This window comes from Tamandua tetradactyla, chromosome 10, assembly GCF_023851605.1.
Source record: "Tamandua tetradactyla isolate mTamTet1 chromosome 10, mTamTet1.pri, whole genome shotgun sequence".
Classification (NCBI taxonomy): domain Eukaryota; kingdom Metazoa; phylum Chordata; class Mammalia; order Pilosa; family Myrmecophagidae; genus Tamandua; species Tamandua tetradactyla.
In genome coordinates this window covers 87,835,550-87,850,918 of record NC_135336.1, presented here as the reverse complement: position 1 = coordinate 87,850,918, position 15,369 = coordinate 87,835,550, and the positions used below count along the sequence as shown (strand labels likewise).

At 37.7% G+C, this 15,369-nt stretch overlaps 1 long non-coding RNA gene and 1 other non-coding gene across 2 annotated transcripts in view; one reads left to right on the top strand and one right to left on the bottom strand.

The window, feature by feature from the left end:
- The window catches only part of LOC143648029 (uncharacterized), a 369,585-nt gene that overhangs the window by 14,020 nt on the left and 340,196 nt on the right, over positions 1-15,369 (top strand). The gene's annotated exons all lie outside the window — the stretch shown is intronic.
- LOC143649025 (U5 spliceosomal RNA) lies at positions 13,836-13,949 on the bottom strand. The gene has a single exon (XR_013158903.1). It is a non-coding gene; the product is annotated as a U5 spliceosomal RNA (small nuclear RNA).

Genomic DNA, 15,369 nt, shown 5'->3' with positions numbered 1-15,369 from the left:
TTTAGTGTTAGATTCTAGTAAAGTACTAAGATTAGTTGAGATTTGTCTACACAATCCATATTAGGCTTGATCTTCTGTTATGAAAATAATTCTAAGCATCCCACAAATTCTAAGATTTTTTATGCATTACAAGCATAGCAAGAGTGGTTGGTCTTAAATTAAAGAATTACTACTGTTCTGAAAATCCATGTTTCCATTTATTCAAAATTTGATGCATCTTAAGAGTTAATATAACTTATCTGCATTATGTTTATTTTTGCCCCTATAGCCCCTCTTCAATATGCCTGTTACACAGTCAATAACCTTTACAGTGAAGAGCTTTTATTCCAAGTCTATCTAGGAAGCTTGGCTAACTGTAATGTCATTTATGGTTAAGAAAGATCATTGTTGTGCTAAGTAATTTTTCCTGGTTGGCAGCCTTAAGGTCAGAATTGCTGGTTTTCTTTTGTATATTATATCATAAGTATGGATGAGTTACAGTACAAACATTTAAAAAACTCTAGAATGCTTTGTCCAAATAAAAGAATAACCATCTAAATTATGAAAAATACATTCAAGCATTCTGACTTACAGAGGTTTTTAAATTTTTTTCTCCCGAGTTACAATTTTTCATGGTGGTGATGTTGTCAGTCAGTGTCAACTCATTTCTGTTTCTGGTAGGATAACCTGGTGGAGATTTTTCTTCTCTTACATAAAGTTAGAGCATTAAGTTACAGGCTGAAGTGTTACAGAAAGCTGATTTCTCTCTGAAGTCACCCTGGCATAATTTGGATATAACGGTTTAGATGCTGCCTTTTTTTTAGTCAACAGTTTGCTTCCTATTATTCAAGAACTGATTATCTAATGTACATAATTTAGGACTTTGGTATTTCCCATTCTGCAACTAATTCTTGACTGTTTAACCACTCTTCTGAATATTTTTACTCTACTTAAGAAGGAACTAGAAATTGGTCACTTAAAAATCAGAAATTTCAGCAATGTTTGTTTTATAAAATTTATGTAATGTGCAAATGAATATATAATTATGGTATAAAAATAATTTAATATATTGATAAGTGTGGGGAACAGTCATCAGTAAAAAATGTTAACCTGTCCATGCCACTAGTACGGGTACCAATAAGAACTATTTGCTGAGCACTTATTATGAGCTAGGAGTTTCGCATATATGTAAGATAATCTTCACAGTCAACTTAGATTTTAGAAGAAGGCTTTGTTGATCTTATTTTTCAGATGGAAAAATCAAGGTTCAGAGAGGTATGTAATTTATTGGAGGTCATGTGATGGTCAAAGAGGAGAGGTAGGATTTAAAAATTTAGGTCTTTCTGACACTGAAGTCCTCCTGCCACATTTCCTCTGAATGCTGGGCTTATCTTGCTTTTCATTTTAAAGACTTGGCAGTGACAAATGGACTTTTTCACTGCCTCCTCTTTCAGGAGAGGATTAATTTGCCTTTGGTTGTATTAAGGTTATTTGCATTAGGTTGGGTGAAAGCATGGTACTGTCGCTGTTTTTGTTTGGAAATTAAATAAAGATGGTTATAGGGATGGCGATGGATACTGATTTAATGAGAGTATTGGATGGACTGTGCCAGACTGGTTGTTTTCCACTTGGCCCTATCACAAGCAGCCCATTTTTCTAAGGCTGAAGATGGCATTTCCCTAAATCCCCTTCTCTATTTGGTGCTGCGTGAGTATTTGTCGATGAGAGCTCCTGGAGTGAGATTTGGAAGGCGGAAGTGAAAAAGACATTATTCTAGAAAGATCCTGACAGTCAGATGTGGCACTATTCTGAACCTCTCCTTAAGCTTCTGCTTAGCATTTCTGGCAGTTTCTTGGACTTCCCCCAATCCATGACTTCTCTAGACTGGAAGAGGGGTGGTGTCAGATCACGCTGCAAGATCCCATATTCATAGTTGTGGTTTTTTTTTTTTTAACTTCCCCAGGGTAAATGGCTTTTACCCCTTTCTCCAGCCACCATCTTCCATACATTCACTGCTCCATCGTCTCATATTTATGTAACCTTAATTTCTATATTCAGTCTATTTCCCCCATAATAGTTATACTGATTTTATTCTTCTGACAAAACCCAGACTGACTTGTAAAATGTGACTTTTCATGCACTTTAATAGATTCTAGCTGTGTACTAATTTTCAGTGTGACTTAGGGGAAAGGAGTTAGGATAAATACAAATGAGGGACTGGAAAACAATCTAAAGTAATTTTGAGAGTTGACAATATGAAAACTACATATTGTAATGATTCCTTATATAAAAACATATATTTTATAATTGTGTGTATTTTATTTTATTCAAGAAACAGTCATTGAGTGTTTCAATGGATTGATTCATGGCCCACACACTGACATATTCAGTCCTAACGCCTGGGCTTGTGGGTACAAAATCATTTGTAAATAGGATTTTCAAAGATCCTATTCAAGTGAGACCAAACTGAATCAAAAGGAATTCCCAGATGTGTGGAGCCCTTATAAGTGGAGGAAATTTGACATGGAAGTAGGAGACAGAAAGAGAGAAAGGGCCATGTGACAGAGGCAGAGGCTGGGTTAGGGATTGTGGCAGATCACCATCAGAAAGCTACAGACCAGAGAAAGCATGGCCCTTCTGACACTTTGATTTTGGACTTCCAGTCTCCAAAAAAGAAAACAAAAAAGCCTCCAAAACTCCAAAAAAAAAATTTGTTTATTGAGGCAATAAAATTCTGCTGTTAAGTCAACCAGTCTGTGGCATTTGGTATAGGAGCTCTGGCAAACTAAGACATGGATCCACTATGTAAAGCCCGGGCCTAAGTGTGGTAGAAAATACAAAAAAAGAGCTAATATTTATTGAAAGCCTATGAGTTAGATGCCCAGATCTTTAATACATGCAACGACTCCTTGAAGTAGATGCTGATGTCCTCCTCTTATAGTTGGGAAATTCAGGCCCGGAGATGATAAGTAACCTGGTAGAAGTCATATTGTAGTTGAAATACCTAAGCTACTGTTCTTATATGTCTGATTTCAAATCTCTATCTACTGGTCTGAACTCTTCTTGCACTGATATTTTCAGGTTACACTATTCCTTGGGGGACATAATACCTCAACTTTACCTGCTGGATTATATGAAATATTGGACAAAATACTTACTCTAATGTCAGAGTGAGGAGTTTATATTCTTGCTTTCATACACTAAATAACATTAAAAACAAAGAGTTTTTAATTCAGTTGAAAAGGAATTAGAAAAAACACATATTCCCTACTCTCCTTGATGAATTCGCATGGATTATTTGAAAACTACTTGGGGTCAAATTCACTTTTCTCTTATTTACAGAAAGTTTTTTATCTATTAGACACCATCACGACTATAAGGAATTGTCTTGTGCAGCTAAGCAAATAGTTTTCATTTGTTCATTTTTCTCCTTATGCTGATTTGTCAAAAATAAATTCCAAATGAAAAACATATTTCACTCATTGAAATTGGTGAAAACTAGAAGAGACAAATAGAAGAAGGCAAGGAACTTGGGCATTCTCCAATGGTAAAATATTTTGTCATAATATTTCAATAGCAGAAAAGATATTTTAAGGTGTATTAGGCACATAATGTGCCTTGGGAACACAAATAATTTTTCTGCGGTACCTGTCCACAGCCCTGAAATTTTTGGCAATTGTTTGAATTCAAAGTGAATTAGCTTCTAGGTGAGTTCACCAAATTCTAAAGATGCATATTTATGTAGCATGAAGTGAATGATGACAGTAAAAGACAATGTTTTCAGCACGTACATATATTTTATATACCTGGGCAAAACAGATATTCAAATAAGCAGCTGGAAATTAGTTTTTACATTTAACATTTCATATCCTTGGCATAAAGCACCATAGGCTGCCAAACTTGTGTTTTTATAAATCTATAGTAATTCTGTTGCAAAGTACAACTAACCTCATGTATTAACCTAATATGCAGAGTCACTTTTCTAAAATTGGGCACTTTATACTGACACCAACAATTGCAAGCAGATTTCACTTACTTGTTCCAATAAGTCTGAACCTGCAGCCACATTTTGACTTGAGCAGCCCTGGAATGCTAGGGGAAAAGGAGATTAAGAGGAGTATATTTAAAAAGTGTATGCTATATTCCCTCTAAATAGCTGAGATTTGATCCTATAAAATTCTGAGAGAGTGGTTGCTCAAACTATTCTTTGTTTTTCTTGACTTGGGGTTGCTGGTGACAAAAATGCCTTCATCTATCTCTAACTTTAGTGCATATTTCACTCCTAAGAAGATCCTCGTTTGTCTTTTCCAAAATGGGTAACTAAGAAGAGACAGGAAATGCTTGGGATAACCTTTCAAGCAGTTAGTAGACATAACCAGTTTTCAGAGGGTACATGGTCAACGATTACATCTACCTATTCAAAGCACTTGACTTTTTTTAAAAAATTACTAAATTAGTATCTAGAAGGCCATGTATGATGCTATGTGTCTTACTCAATGGTCTTCAATTCTAAGTACCTGCTCTGATCGCCTTATATCAAGAAAATGCTGAATTTGTTAAGAGTCTCAGCTGATCTTCTTCTTCATGGTTGCTTTACTTTCTGTTCATTTTATAATTGCTATGTCCTCTCGGTTAATGGCTTTCAAATACCATTGAAGGTTAAAATTCTAATTGGTGAACAAAGTTTGAATGTAGATCAGTGTTTAGACCTATCCAATCCCATTGGTCTTTCTGACTTAAAGTTAATGACTCCAAGAGACAAGGTAGTTGTTCCAACCCAGCACAGCCCCAAGACCAAAGAACATGCTAGGCAGAGAGCTATCCACTGAGTTCTCATTAGGGACTTACAAACAAGAGAAGAGTCTTCTCAAAGTGGCAGATTGGAAATGGAAGTCTGTGGTCAGCAATGATCAGAGGGGAGGCAGGGTTTTATAGTGGGCATAAACAGAGGAGGCACAGAGCCACAAGGGTGCGTGCACATGTTGCTAACAAGTTAATTATTTTCTTAGGCAACAGTAACATTTCAAGTTTTCCTGAAACATACAGGCTATAGATTAAGCTTTGATACATTATAGAGAAAACAGGGTAGATAATCCTTCAAAGGAGTTTCAGAAGGTCTATTTAGGTGGCATGACAGTTCTTTCCCCTCTGAGAGGCAGTTTTTTCCTGGTCTGTCCTCTGGTGACACAGGCTATTATATGCTTAAAGCTCTGTTGTTTTTCTCTTTCCCTAAGGGAGAGTGTCCTGACCCTTGGGTTACTACAATAGTATAGTTTTTTTTTTCTCCCTATTCATGGGACTGAACATATCTTTTATGATCATTTGGCCTCATAAAAATTTTTAATGCGATCTGATTCTGTTGCTAGTACATACATTAGACCTAGATCAAGTGCACAGTTGGGATTTCAAAAGTTTTTATAGTATAACTAAACTAAATGCAAAGAAGCATGCTTACCAAAGACCTGAGACCTATTCCTCAAACACACTACACATCTTTCCAAATTAAGGGTCTTTTCCCTCGCTGTTCACCCCACCGTAAAGGCTCATCCTCAGGTCTTCTTATCAAGATTTTATTCTAAATGAAGCATCCTCCCTCACAGGTCCCTCCCTCAATCATCCAAACTAAAATGCTCCTCAGTTAACTGAGGAGGCATCCCACAGAGGCAGGGATGCTTTTACTTCTTCCTTCATTTGGACAGCTCAAACAATATAAAAAACCAAGAAATCTGTTAGGTGGTTAGAAGGGTTATGTAGAAGTGATAAACAGTTAACTGGGGAGCATTTTAGTTTGGATGATTGAGGGAGGGACCTGTGAGGGAGGATGCTTCATTTAGAATAAAATCTTGATAAGAAGAAGACCTGAGGATGAGCCTTTACGGTGGGGTGAACAGCGAGGGAAAAGACCCTTAATTTGGAAAGACGTGTAGTGTGTTTGAGGAATAGCAAAGAATGCCGGTGTGGTTTGGAGCCTGGTGAGTGAGAGACAGTGGTCACACATGGGGCAGAGAGGAGGGCAGTTGAAAGGTCATGCAGGGCCTTTTAAACCAGGGTAAGGGTTTTATTGTGACATGATAGGATTCCCTGCAGGATCTTAAGCAAGGGAGTGATATGAGCCGGTTTCTGTTTTAGGAATATCCCTCTGGCTGCTGGGGGAAGTTTAAATTTTAAGATGGGAGCAGAGGAAAACAGGGAAACAAAGCTAGGAGATAATTACAATGATTCAGGTGAGGGAAAATTTTGGTGATTTGTATGTAGCAAAGTGGAGGAATTTGAGATGCTTGTGAGCACTGAATTTCCTGGATTGTGAGAATAAAAATTTATAGCCAGTGCTATAAGGAAATGACGTATCTTAAATGTCATTGGTTCATTAGACTCCGGAAGTTCTAGCCATAATTTGGCTGGATAATGATGGGTAAATAATTTAACCTTAGTATGTCACTGCATTCTCAAATGTATTAGAAACCTGCCACCCAAAGTTATGAGGAAAGGATAAAGTAAGCATATAAGTTATTTTTTAGAGTTTAGGTAAATTACTCATTTGAGAAGCTTTTGACTATAAAGAGCAGGAAACCTCAATTTAAATAATCTTAAAAATAATAACCCCAGAGGGTTAAGTGGACTCCAAAAATAGAATGAATAGCAGTCCAACGGTGTCATCAAGGATTCAGTTATTTTCTGTATCTGCTTTGCCATTGTTGACACTAAGACTATTTCACCTCGTGGGAGATAAATGGTTCCCAGTGATAACTTCAGGCTTCCTTGTTTGTGTCCAGCAGAACAGAAAGAGAGAAATGCTCCATCTATTCAGTATTAATCTTTAATTCTAGTCTCACTGGGTCATCTTATGCCATAGGCTCATCCATGGGACCGTTATCAATTTCCTGGATAACGTCCTGCTCCAAGATTGGCTGTTGCTAATTAGGATTTCCTCAGTGGAGAAGAGGGTTAGGTGCATATGTGAATAAAATCAGGATTCTGACAGGCAGGAGCGAGGGTGCATTGGGTAGGTAATCAAGCATCTATGACAATTACCTAACATTAGTTTTTATGTTTTGAATAAAATCGTTAAACACTATTTGCATTTTAAGATTTTCTAAGGTTAAAAATATGGTGTGGCAAATTCTTGAAAGAACAAAAAACTTTACCTTTGTCGGAAAAAATGTAGTGAATGAACCTCAAAAATACAGCAATTCAAATCAAATTCAATGATCTTAAATCATACAAATGTGGTAATTTAATTTTCTACCCCAAGCTTAGGGAAAATTTAGGAGACAGGTATAATGTGGTATGTTGTGGACTGTTGGAACGTGAGCAAGTTGTCTTACTTGATTTTCACATTTTGATATGATTTTCCTCCTATTTCCACCTACTTTTTTAAGTTCCTATTAGAATTTTTCCCTTCGCAAGCTAATGGAATATTAATAACAAGGCAGACCTTATTTTCTATTTCTCTGTAATGACATTAACAGAAATCCTTTAAAGTGATTGATGCTGAGAGATTCCAAGGAAAATGATGTGATTTGGAAAAGTATGATCTGACCTTCATAATAATAATACGTTTAGGAAAGATATTATATCAATTTATTAATTATACAGTGCAGACAAAAATGAAATCTGTTGTTTAGATAGGTCCACATTTTGGTTGGGCTCAGTATTCAACTTGCAATTAAAATCCATAGATGATCATCCATTCAAAGTGACAATGGCTAGAAACTAAATCACACCATTTTATATTAATTATATATATGATATTCATGACACTTTTCATTTTGTTCAAAGTATCCTATTTTTAGTAAACTACTATTTCACTTATCTCCCTAAAAGCTTTCATTCAACTCAGCATAAACTGAACACTATTTATAGTTTTTCTTCAAAATCACTCTTCTGGAAGATTCCTATCATGGCTAAATTCAAAAGTACAATGACATTAAATTGCTATGTTCTTCATCAACAATTTGCATGAAATCTAAGATAGACTACTTCTAATTGTGAATTAGTCCTTATTAGATTTTAAAAGTACTAATTTGACAGCTGGCAAAGCTTCCATTGGAGCAGAAAACCTTCCTTGCTCTTTGATCAGCACAATTTATTCTTATTTGCAGACCAGCAAGGCAGCCACAAATATCCTCCTGCGATAGAAGTTACGCGATCCACAGAAATAATAATCATACAACTCCTATTACAGTCCACTCTTTCCCTGACAGCGTTTAGACACTCTTGATGCCCATCTTCATTTCTGATGTAATATTCTCTTCTGGTTTTCCTCCTACTGCCCTTTCTAGTACCTCTCAATGGTTCTTTTTTTTGTCTTCTCATCTTTAAATGAAATCATTTTCTAATATTTTCTTTCTTGTTTTTCCTTTTCTCTTCGGTCTTCTTCTCCTCAACCCTCCAACCCCTTCCTCTTCTGAGTAACTCAGCCACTCACATTATATTAGTCAGAGTTCTCCAGAGACACAGAACCTACAGAAGACATATATTCCATGAATATTATGAGATTTATTATAGGAATTGGTGCCTCATACAACTGTGGGGATGGGAAAGTTCAAATTCTGTAGGGCAGGCTGCAAGCTGTGAACTTTGATAAGATTTTCAGTGAATTCCCCAGGCGAAGCTGGCTGACTGAAATAGAGATGACTGAAAGTCTCCCTTCTGACTGGTGAAATCATCACTTCCTCTTGCAAGGCCTTCACCTGATTGAATGAGACTTTTCTCATTGTTGAAGCCAGTCTTGTCAGTTGATTGTAGATGTAATCAGCTGCTTTATTAATCAAATAACTGGACACCATAACCTAGTCAGGTTGACACATGAACTTAACCATCACTTCCATGGAATCTACTCTCATTTATATGCTTTGAACTTCCAAATCTGTATCTTCACCACTCTGTTCCAAAACAAGACCTCACATCTCAACGGCAGGTCAGACAGCAACGCTCTTCCACAGTAGTCTAACCCTCAAAATACGTCCTAAACTGAACTCACCTCATGGAATTACTCCTCCATATGTTGCCTAGCGGTACCCTCCCCTCTAATTCCCAATTTGGAAAACATATAGCATTCTGAGTCCTCCCTTTCCTCAACTCATATCTAATTAGTCATCTTAGATATTATGATTTCAGCTCTGAAATATACCTAACTCTTTCTCCTCCTTTCCATGACCAATGTCACTGGGCTAATTATGGCCCCTAAATATTAACTGGGCCATGGGATATCTTTTATCTGAATCTTCCTACTACAGTCTCTTTCTGCTTCAATCCATTCTCTGCATTAATCCGTTCCAAAACCTCGCATTATTTCACACTGCCTAAAGAATAAAGTCCAGACTCTCACATGTCCTTCACAGTCTCTGAGCCTTCTTTCCCAGCCTTATTCCAGCTATATCGTATTTGAGACACATTAGAATTACTTGTTTCCAAACATGTCATTCTTTCAATTGTCTTTTGCCATTGTTGTCTTGTTTTTCTTTAAACTTTTCTCCCTTCCTTGATTTACCATTCTACTTTTGCTGACTCTGAATGCCTCAGAGCCTTTATGTTTTCTTTTCTGTTGGTCTGGAATGATCTCTTCTCAGTACTTAGCATGGTAAGCTCCTTCTCACTGTTCAGATCTCAAATGAAATTTCCCCTCCCCAGGGAGACTTTTCCCAACTCTAAAGGAGACCCTCCTCCAGCATTATTCTTTATTCTAACATCATGTTTATTTATTTCAGATTATATATTACTACTAAAAAATTATCCTGTTTATGTATTTGTTTATTTCCATACTCCTGAACTAGAATGTAATCTACATGAAGGAAAGTACTTTGTCTTGTTTGCCTGAAACAGTGTCTGGCACATAGCAGATGTTCAATAAATATTTGTTGAATGAATAAATAAATTAAGGTTTGTTCACTGAGGTGATATGTTTGGTTCTTTAGAATATCATGTACTTATTCCTGAATCAGGTCAGATAAGAGCTCTCTCTCTGCCCTCATGCCCTCCTTCTAGATGAGTTTTGGTTCGTGGAAATTTTTTCTACTTATGCCCCTCTTCTTTGAGCCTAAATTATGTGATTTTAAGAGGAGAGGGGGGAAGCAAGTAAATATTGTTGCTATTAGCTTGGAAAACAACCAGATTAAACTCAAGTCTGATTAGTACCCAGCTTTCTTGGTGCACTATGGTGTGGAAAAGGAAATGTGGCACGGTGCAGAAGGAAATGTGGCATGGTAGAGAAATCCCTGGACTCAGAGTCAGGAGACCTGTGTTCCAGTCCTTACTCTGCCATAAGCTGTCATGGTGAATAAGTCCTATAGCCTCTGTGGACCTTGGAATCATAATTTATAAAATCAAAGGTTGGAATAAATGTCTCAAAGATCTCTTCCATCTCTAGAGTTCTGTCGTTCTTTGACTTATCAACCCAAGTCAATCATTCATTCAACAAATATTTATTGAATACCTTTGCTTTGAGAGGCACCATGTTAGGTGCAGAGATATGATCTATGGTGGGCAAGGCAGACACAGACTTTGCCCTCAGGAAGCTTATAGACTAGTGGCAGGGGCAGATATTTATAAATAATCACAGAGAGATATTTCTAGAGAAAAGTACACATTTCTCTGGAACTGAAACACTCCACATTTTGCAAGCATTTTGCCATGTGTTGGCCTAAGTGGCTTGATTGACCAATAGAAGACATGGTTTGGAACATCTTAGGCTATTCATGAGAGGTCTTGCAGCTTCTTCTTCCTTCCTGGGATGCTTGCTGTTGGATCAGTACTTCTCAGAACCCAGTCACCATGCCACCTGGAGAGGCTGCATGCAAGTGCTCTAGTCGACAGCCTCAGCTGAGCTCTTGGCCGATGCTCAGCATCAGTTACTAACCATTTTAGACACCTGGTCCATGAAACCTTGAGAGCTCACCATATCCACCTGTGATCTTGCTGAAACTGTATTAGAAATGTAACTGACAGACCACGGGGAATAGCACATTGTTGTTGTAAGCTACTAAGTTGTGGAGTAGTTCGTTATACAGCAATTATAACTGGAAACCTTAACCCTATGAGACAGTCCCTGGAGTTGAGCCTTTGGGGGTGAAGGGACAAGTTTAATGTTCCCCTCCCTCAGAGGGCTTAAGAAACAGGCAGTTATCCCCTACTGTCCTCCTCTCCTTCTCTCCAGTACTCTGCGTAGAAAGTGAGGGTAAGACTTGATCCTGTAAGATATTCTAGAACACCGTTCACAGGGTGTGTGCCAGACATTCAGTTTTCCTTGAGGCAGAGGGACTACTTAAAACCTTTTCTCTATAGTCTCTGGATTACCTATCCTCACTACTATATTTATAATGAGAAAAGATATGGCAAACCTTCATAAATGCATCTTGGCATAAATATTTTTTATCAAGAGACACAGCCTTCTTTCTATAGACATTCATCTTTTAGTTTAGTAATTCTTTATTGTAATGTGAATTATAATCATCTGGGGAATTCATTGAAAAATTCAGAATCTTATCTCTTTATGAAGTCTGAATTTGTAGGTCAAAAGCAAGGCTGAAGAATCTGCATTTTAAAGTAGCCTAAGAGATTTTTATGCAGAAATTCAGAGGCATGCTTTTAGACACATTGTTTGGCCCTTTCTCCTTTTAAATCTGTGCCATTTTTTTTTTCTGAATCCTTAAATATTCTTGATTATCTCTGAAACTTTGAGTTATCTTAATGTGGATTAGGCAGCTTTTGTCAGTGAGTTAAACAAAATAATTCAGATATATTTAGAGTAGAAGGCATTCATTAGGCATTAGAAGCTGACTGAGGAGACTGAATCCAGAGTACTAAGAGAAGAGAAGACTTAACAGTGGCTCTCCCTAAACAACTCATTTCTGGGGTTGGACTTGTGGGTACATGTGGTCAGTTAAATGGCAGTATGAAGCATTGGAAAAGTGGACTAGCAGGAATGCATGTCCTGTGGTTCTCTGAGATTTATCAGGGAGAACAGGTGAGATTACCTGCCTGGTCTTAAGAACTTACTTCTCAGACCTCCAGAGGAGGAGGTGATCCAGAAGCATCCCTGATGAAGATGCTCTCACTCCAAGGGTATGCATGTGCAATTCCATCCCTCTCCTTCATCCAGGACCCTTCGCATCTGTGGTTTTGTTTGCTGAGGCCAAGTCTCCAGGGCCCAGAGACTTCTCATTACACAGAAACTTCTGAACTCAAACATGAAATTTTTATCACATTAGTGAAACCGTAGAGTGAGATGAAATTTGCACATTTCTGAAGAAAAAAATTCCAGTATTTTACATTGCCTGTTCATCAGAACTACCAGAAAAAAATTAGTCACTATTAAATAATTATCAAAGTAAGGAGTTGATCTATCTAAATATTTTTAGTATTTGATATTCACAAAATAATTAAAATTCTATAGCTTGTTTAGTCATTGGAAATGAATCATAATGTAAAAGTTTCTTCTGTAATTCATCACTTATTAGTTCAACTGATTCAGGGGGATGAAGGAACCTAAGACAGGACATAAGAACTAGGTGTTCTAGTTTGCTAGCTGCTGGAATGCAATATACCAGAAACAGAATGGCTTTTTAACAAGGGGGATTTAATGAGTTGCTAGTTTACAGTTCTAAAGCCAAGAAAATGTCCCAATTACAACAAGTCTATAGAAATGTCCAGTCAAAAGCATCCAGGGAAAGATACCTTGGTTCAAGAAGGCCGATGAAGTTCAGGGTTTCTCTCTCTCTTCTGGAAAGGCACATGGTGAACACAATCAGGGTTCCTCTCTCGGCTGGACAGGCACGTGGCGAATATGGTGTCATCTGCTAGCTTACTCTCCTGGCTTCTGGTTTCATGAAGCTCCCCGGGAGGCGTTTTCCTTCCTCATCTCCAATGGACTCACTGCTTCGTGGTGCTGCAGCATTCTCTGCTCTCTCTGAATCCTTTTCTCCAAAATGTTTCCTCTTTTATAGGACTCCAGTAAACCAATCAAGACCCACTCAAATGGGTGGAGACATGTCATCCCCTAATCCAGTTTAACAACCATTCTTGACTAAATCACATCAACCAGGGAGATGATCTCATTACAGTTTCAAACATACAGTATTGAATAGAGATTATTCTACCTTTATGAAATGGGATTTATATTAAAACGTGGCTTTTCTTAGGGGGCATGCTTCCTTTCAAACCAGCACACCAAGACTCCCATTTCTTTCTTTTATTTTTTCTGTTAATAGAATACTGCATATAAAATGGTGAAAGAGCTGCAGATAAAAATGACTTAAAATCTATCAACATCACATTCTACGTTCTATACATGGTAACTCGAGATATTTAACATTTGCTAAAAGAGAGTACAACAAATACTAGCAATTAACATTTAACACTTCTCTGATATCATAAAAAAAGAATGACGTCACTAAAAAAAGAATGAAGTCACTTAAAAAAGGAATGAAGTCACTCAGGATTCCCATTTCTGGAACCGGAGACTGGTTAGATATTTACCAAACCAGTGTTCCCTAATTCTTGGACATACATTTCTCAGTCATCTTTGCAACAGGCTACAGATGAGGTTATTGGTGTGGTTATGTGCTTGTGTTTGCTTCAGTGGAATTTGGGCATAAATTCTGCATACAACTTTAAGACCTGGCTCACAAAACACTCTCACATGCAGTCCTTCATGCTCTTATCTCACCCACCACTTAATGCAGAGGGGGATGAGGCCTTAGAAGATGGTGCTGCCACAAAATGGCAGGGGATTACATCCTTGAATGTATGGAGCAGAATACCCTGCTGACATCACTTGATTGTGATGTGAGTAAGCAATAAGCTCTTATTGTGTTTATCCACTGAGAATTTTTTTCCTACTTTTTTACCATTTTATTAGCCTTGCCTGAACAAAGCCTCAAAAAATGGTTTAAGATTCAGAGTTGTTTCTCTCCACAGAAATCTTTAGTAAAGGTGAAAGATTTACATGATCTGAAGAGAAACCAGAGTATCCACTGAGAATTTTTTAAAATCAATTTGCTGATCCTAATAAAATTCCTAATGATGACCTATTTACCAATATGCCAAGGCAGACTTTTGACATAAGTTTTATCTTGAACCTCAATTTGAGGGTTTGAGCTCCATATGTATCTGCCTCTGGAATTCAGACTTAAATGGGTACAATTGTCTAACTGATATGGCAGATTCACCAGCACTCTATTTGCAGGAGATACTGGTGAATCTTCTGGGAGAGGATTTATCCTTAAGGACAGAGATCCAGGATGACAAAGTATGGCCTTATAACAAAGCTATGTCTGGGTGAAGGAAGTGGTTGCTCTGAATAAAGCTTATTGTTTATTTTTTTATTCATCTCTGGCCCAGTTCTGGCTGGCTGGATCTTAGGGAGGGAAAAAGGCTTAGCAAAAAAGAATTGAAGAAACTGTGTAAACTGTATACTTCTACTTCACTCGTGTGTAAAACCTACTATATTTCTTTATTTTTCTAAATGAACTCAGTGTCAGTTCCTGTCCACAAGGACTTGTAGGAAATTTAGACTTGGTCATGTCTTCGTGAGTGTCCCCCGTACCCTAGGATCCTTATAGCAAGCAAAGAGCTCTTCCAGTTCAGAAGATTGTCTGGCCTCCAACCCATCATTTTCTCTTTTGAGATGCCCTTGTCCAAAGATGCCTGTTCCGTTAGCAAGTGGTTGGGTCTGTACTCTGGGCAAGAGGACTTTTTTTTTTCGCATGGGCAGGCACCGGGAATTGAACCTGGGTCTCTGGCATGGCAGGCGAGAATTTTGCCACTGAGCCACTGTGTCACTGCTCTAGACAAGAAGACTTTAAGTGGTCAAGCCCCAAGCATTTATACACCTTTCCTCAGAGGTCTTGCTTTGAGTATGTATGGGAAGAGGGTACATTTACTATTGAAAAAACTATCATCCTTGTTTTTTCTCTAACTCTGGGAAACCATTCTATGGATTGGTTCCTCCTTCTCTTCAGTTCAAAGTGCCAATTTCCGTCCCTTCTCTTGACTTATTCTGCTTTTTTGGATCTAAAATACAAAAGCTGTATACTCTCCCTGGAGTCCTAGTAGAAGGAGAGCTTAGATATTTAAAAACACAATTGCTGGCGTCTTCTATCTGGGGCAAAAATAGGTGAAGGAGGAGGGTTTCCTTTTTTTGTAAGATTACAGCAACAAAGACAAAGCAAAGCAAGACAAACAAATTTAAAAAATCCCAATAAACGAAAAAAAAAAAAGAAATGGAGGTACACAGAACAAAAGGCAGGGTTGTTAGATGGCAGCACATTACTTAAGCCAGAAGACAGCTGGAGGTTGTGAGATGGAAGCATTTGAAGGACACCAGATCCCAGTTGATTGTATTTGTTTTTGAGCCCAGTTGGGACACTCACCAGGGGTTCTGAGAAGGAG